The 5,968-nt window shown below is 43.0% G+C and overlaps 1 pseudogene; it reads right to left on the bottom strand.

Moving 5' to 3' along the window:
* Positions 1–2,687: 2,687 nt before the first annotated feature.
* LOC106847517 (UV radiation resistance-associated gene protein-like) lies at positions 2,688–4,814 on the bottom strand (annotated as a pseudogene).
* Between the last annotated feature and the right edge of the window lie 1,154 nt (positions 4,815–5,968).

The raw sequence follows: 5,968 nt of genomic DNA, 5'->3' as shown, positions 1-5,968 counted from the left end.
GAGAATTTTTCTATCAACAGAAACACTGCCAACCTAGACTGAACAGGCCAGAGAAGGGATGAAATGAAGGAAGAATGACTTTGAGGGCAGAGCCATGGATGCTGAGGCTGGCAGGGCTGCCACAGCCTCCACGGGCCTAGAGGGCACAAGTCTAGGCAGCATGGCAATCTCCTCCTCAGCTCCAGCGGGTGGCTGCCACCCAGGGCCAAAACTCATACAGGAGGCCATGCTGTGCTAAGCATGGCAGACTAGTCCCAGGCAGCGGGAAATTTAGGTGGAAAGTTTCCCTTCAGACTGTGGGCGTGACAAATATCTGGTATAGAAGCTTTACATATTTTAAGTAATTTAATCATCACAGAAGCCTTGGGCATCAGTTTTATTCTGCTCATTTTACCAGCTTGAAGACTAAACAATCTTCTGGAAGTTTCATGTCTGACAAGTGGAAGAATCAGAGTTTAACCCCGGGTCTCATTTCAAGATCTTTTCACTTCACAGGAAGGGGTGCTGAACCCGGGACTTCGTAAAGACAACAGGGAGGTTAAGTAAAACTAACTAAACTCATTCAGTGGAATGAAAACTAAATATACTTTACCATTCAGATTACTTAAGAATGAGTGTGTGTGAATGTGTACATAAAATGAATAATAAACAGCACAGGCCTAGTAATGAGTTCCAACTCTTCAATCCGTCTTAACTAGGAATTGCTGAAACATTTAGCCAAGGATGGCCAAGGGAAAAGTCTCTTTTTCATTTACTGTCAATCTATAGATTCTTTCTCTTTCTGCCGGCTTCCACCACCCTCACCATCTGCATTTGAAATGGCTGCTTCCTTATAGCAGGGACTTTGATACTGGTTTAGAGAATTCATGAATCTCTTGGCAGCAATGATGTTTAAAGTTCATTGTTTAAGTGTTCATTACATTAAGAAGATTTATGCTTCTCTAATACATTCCACTAAATGCCAGCTGAAGTTGTTTATTATCTGGAAGATGTCTTGTCTCTATTTAAATTACCCAGCATCTCCCTGCCGTGTCTTTTTGAGATTTTTACTCTCGTTTGTTCTGTGCTGCTGTACGTGGTGATAGGGAGAGCTTTATAAACTGGTGCCTTTTGAGCTGAGAGACAAATCCTAGGCTGATTCTCCCTTTAAAATGTCTCCCCAGCATAATAGTGCCTGGGTTTTACGATACCTCCTGATTCACTCCATTGAATATCCCTCTTGTGTGCAGAAAAGCAGCATTTTGCAGTTTATGCATTTCCTGGCCATTATTATATAGGTTTCATTAAGACATAAATGCCGAAATAAAATTCCAAGAACTAGCTATAACCATTTCAAGGTCCAACCTCAAATAATCACAGAAAGTTAGTCTCTGCTGTTATTGTAGTTTTGCTTTTGTTGTTTTTGTTTTTTTCTGTTTTATTAATAGAGGTTAACATGGTTGTCTTTTGGTTTTATGTCTTTCAATGCTGGGTTACTTGGATTTTTTTTTTAATCTGAAGAAAACTCAATTTTTATTCTTCTATGGAACACATGGATATACAGATAAATATTCCTTAAGCAGCTTGCAACCCTGAAGCTTGGGTATATAACGTATAAAACAATAGCAAATGAAATCTGAGCTCCAGGAATGACAATTGGACTTCAAAAGCATAAGTGAATACTTACGCAATTGCACACATACCAGTAGTGTTCTGTGCCTCATCTAGTCTCTTAATCCAACTGTCTCAACTGCCTTGCAGTCTGCACATTGGACAGCCTGACTCCATATATTTCACCGTGTACAATGCCTTCCTTTCTAAATGAAATTTAACAAATCAACATGAGATTTGCATATAGGGATTTTTGTCTGGTGAGTTCATTGCTGAAGGCAAGCCTAGTTTTTGACTGCAGCATCTGCCCACATAAAAACTTTGGCCCCCAAAGGGGATTGGATGCCGTCTGACTGTAGTAGCCATGGGGTCCTTGAGGGTTCCCCGGGATCCACCAGAGGTGAGACTTTTCTTCTAATTTGAGGACTACATCAAGAGCCCGGCTGATTAGAGGAGGTGGAAGGTCACGGCTGCTGCATTAAGGAACCGGTGAATCTGATGGCCTCAGTGTTCGGGATGCACAACGTATCCGCCGTGAAGATGGGGCAACAGTGGCGTCTATAGGTTGACTGTGGAGCCTGGGGCAGGGGCAGATAGGCCTGGGGATCAGGAGACCATTGTGCTTCTTATTCATCCACCTAATGGATGGCCAAGGAGCCTCCAGTAAATGGTGGAAAGCTTTTTCTGAATATTCAACTTTCTCAAACTTTTATGAACTATGGTGAGAGTAAATGCTTATGAGAAACTAAAGATAAGTTCATTTTATTGTTAATATATTGTCATCTTCCCTCTGAGGTAACATAAAAGTGTAAATAAAAAAGCAGACAAACACCTATAAGATGACTCGAGCTAAAGAGTCACACTTGCCTTAAAACAGTCGTCAGGCCTGAAAAGCAAACCTTACCTGCACAGTCTAACTTTGGCCCACTCATACACAACGATCCTGAGTCCTTCTTCGATTCGCCGTCTGTTTTTCTAAGGAATATTCTTCATTAATGTTTATTTTGTGCCATGATTATTACAAAGGGTAACCAGTGCAGGTTTATTCTCCTTTTAGGCAGTGACCCTGTCCTTGTCCTACTGTCTGTCTGCTGACTTCACTTATCAGAGCTCCTGCGTGGCCAGCGGAAGCTGGATATGTTTTCATTCAGTGCATAGATCCTGCCGGAGAACCCTTTGAATTCTCCCAGGACTTGTTCGTCATACTCCACTGCCACGGCACTTTCCACTGGGACGCGGTTAATGCTTCTACGGGGTCTCCTGAGGTGGAACCTATGGCTTCCATCCCAAGGATCTCTTCTGCATGCTCCACAACACAGCAGAGCTCAGCTTCTCAGACTGGGTAAAAGTCACCTAGAAGCTGGACACTGGAGGAGCCAGTGTGCTCGCTGGGTGGGAGAGTGCCATTTACAGTGGCTAGATGCCCAGAGAGGGCTTTTCCTTGCTCTTGCCTAGTGTTCACACTCACATGGCCTCCATTTAAGCTGTCACCCAAGTCTACTCCTTATTTCTTCTTTTCTTCGGAGAAGTCCGAGGAAGTATCTAAGGAGGACAGAGATGTTGTCTTTCGGATTGTCCCATGGAGGGTATGGTGGTCACAGGCTAGGCTAATGCTGACTTGTAACTGGGAGCAGGGGTTTTGTACTGGAGTCTCTCATTCTCTGACCTGGCCTGTTTTCGATGTCTTTTGTCTGTTGAAGGGATCCCCCCAGAGAAGCTTACATCTACACCCCTAAATGTGGAGCTTTGTCTCTTTGGAACAGGGATTGCACTGGAGGCGCATGTGATGTCTTCCGTAACATTTTTCAGTTTAGGAAGGGTTTGCCTCAAGTCTGGAGTCCCCAGTCTATGTTGATATCTTAGCTGTGCTATATTTTTTCCAGAAGATAGACACCGTAATCAAATTGCAACCTCTCCCCACATTTTGAGTATAATGGAAACTTTCTCTCCTTTTCAATCAGCTTGTCATTGATATTAACTTTGATTGTTGGTCCTAGATCTCTCATGAATTATGCGATATCTGAGGGCCACCTGAAGGAAAAAGGAAATCATGGAGACGAAATGTGCAGTGTAACCAAGGGCAACAGCAACACTTCCGGTCATCTTTTGCTTGGAAGTCCTCAAAAGTGGGCAACTTGAAACCATATGTAAAGTAACCCTTATGCTCATTCAAGTCAAAAGGGTACATGTAGGAAAGCTCAGATAGTAATTGCCTGCAACAAATTGTCAACTGAGCATTAATCTTCGGAAAGAGTCCTCTTTTCACAGTACGCTCATTTAGGGATTCCTTCTGGAGTTGAAGCTTGAGGTGCTCCGTTGAAAATGCACTTCCTTTGTCCTGTAATGCAATTTCTTGGTTATGTGGTAATGTCACCTCCTGTCCCAAAGCTTTCTTCTGTCTTTCCAGTTCATTTTAAAGCACCAAAATTTTTAATTGCAGGCGCTCACTTTCTTTTTTCAGCTCATTGCTTGTAGATGTGAGTCTTGGTTTTTCTTCAATTTCCTTTCCAATCTTCTAAACAGTTACCTGAGTCTGTTTAATTGCACATTGGGCTCTGTGAAGCATTGAGTCAACACCTGCCTTCCTTTGGCCTTCACTGGACTCACATGATGCCACCTCCAATATCCACCATCTATGGCTGTGAGGTCAGTTATTTTAAGCCTCAGTTTGCTCATCACAGTAAAGAGAAGACATCATAAGAATTGCTAACACAGTTCTGATCCACCTGAATAAGAATATTCTTCTGAGCATTCAAACAACCCCTATGTTCAAATGGAGCACCATAATAGCCCCCAAATTATTTCATTTGGTTGCATGTGTGAATCTGCTGACTCAAGTATTTCAGCCCATCCAAACAGACTTTCCTTCAGTCAAGAGCTGATAGATGTCCTCCTTCCCACCCCATATCTTCACCAGGAAACAACATGTATCAAGATGATCTGGCATTATTCCAAAATCCAGACTCAGCCATGTTGGATTCAAGGAATTCTTAATTGCTTCACTTCTATAAAATTCTTTATATATCTTTTCAGTATTACACAAATGAAGTGTGAAGTAGGTGTCAAGGAGTTGATGGCCATTTCTATTAATATATTCTTAGCAGCAATGTTCTGAAGATGTCTAAGACACCGCTGCTGAGACAGCAGCTCCACATGCAGGGCCCATGTGGCAGCGCGGAGGACACTGGGGGGACCGGGCCCCCAACCAACACTGTGGCACTCATCTTGACCCAGGGGCCATCAAGCTGCCACCACCTAGCCACAACCCACGCAACCTCTGCAGCTCAGAAACCTGCCACTGAGAGGCTGGACTGCTCTACCCCATCTCCCAGTGTTGTGTTTTTTAAATCAGTCCAAGCATAGCATGAATTAGCAGCTACGGTTTTTGCCCAAAAGTCCACAGAGAAGTCTGCTGAAGGCCCTCTTGATTTCATGGTGGAGATCTGACAATTTCCTGTGTAGAGCTCCATGAGATCTGCTGTGTTTACTTGTATATCCCCGGTGACCAGAGAAGCACTTGGCGCATAAAGTGCTAAGTGAAGAGAAGAGAAATTAAAACAAATGACAAATTCTAAAAATATCACAGGCATAGGCTACAATCTCAGGAGTTTTAATAAATTCGATTTCATGTAATTGTCATCAAAAGAAGGAAAAAATATAGGGTGCATTTATCATGGTAGCTGCTGTATTATCAAAAGTCTTCTTGATAGGAGAAAACTTCTGGTGTGACCAAGTGTTAATGTTAATGAGAATGGATTCCTTCATGTATAATTTTACACATCTGATGCTTGGAAGAATTTCCAAAGAGTAGCTTCTGGCTCCATACATTTCAAACCATGTTTTTTCTCTACTCTCCACCCCCACATCCTGGGTGCCAATTAGACACGTTTGTTCACAGTATGATCTCTGACACCGGGTCTTCATGTCAAGATGTCAGGGAAGTTGGGCCAAAGTCCTATAGGAGTGTTTCTGGAACCATTTCTACACCAGAACGGCTAGAAATATCTAAGTCATACAGGGAAGGCATTGCAAAGCATGTAAATATATCCCAAAAAGGCCAAACCAAATGTAAACTCAACTCACCTGCCTCTAGACAAACACCTATGGCCACTCAACATCGCTGGACACAAGAGCAGTGTGATGGAGGGGAAGTCAGAGTGAAAAGAGATACAATCAAAATATTGACTTTGGCAAATTGTACAATTTAGCTGCATTGGCTTCACGGTAAATACACCTCTGATTTGTTCAGAGGTGCGCATGTCACCCATAACTTGGGGAGAGGGCAGTGCTCGTGGCCATCCCCGTCTTTCCTTGGATCAGGACATGGAAGGTGGGAAAGAGAGGGAATTTCTCCTCCCACTGAGGTGGTGAGGTTGAA

This window comes from Equus asinus, chromosome 5, assembly GCF_041296235.1.
Source record: "Equus asinus isolate D_3611 breed Donkey chromosome 5, EquAss-T2T_v2, whole genome shotgun sequence".
Classification (NCBI taxonomy): domain Eukaryota; kingdom Metazoa; phylum Chordata; class Mammalia; order Perissodactyla; family Equidae; genus Equus; species Equus asinus.
Note: the sequence above shows the minus strand (reverse complement) of the source record. Positions and strands in the feature narration are given on the sequence as shown.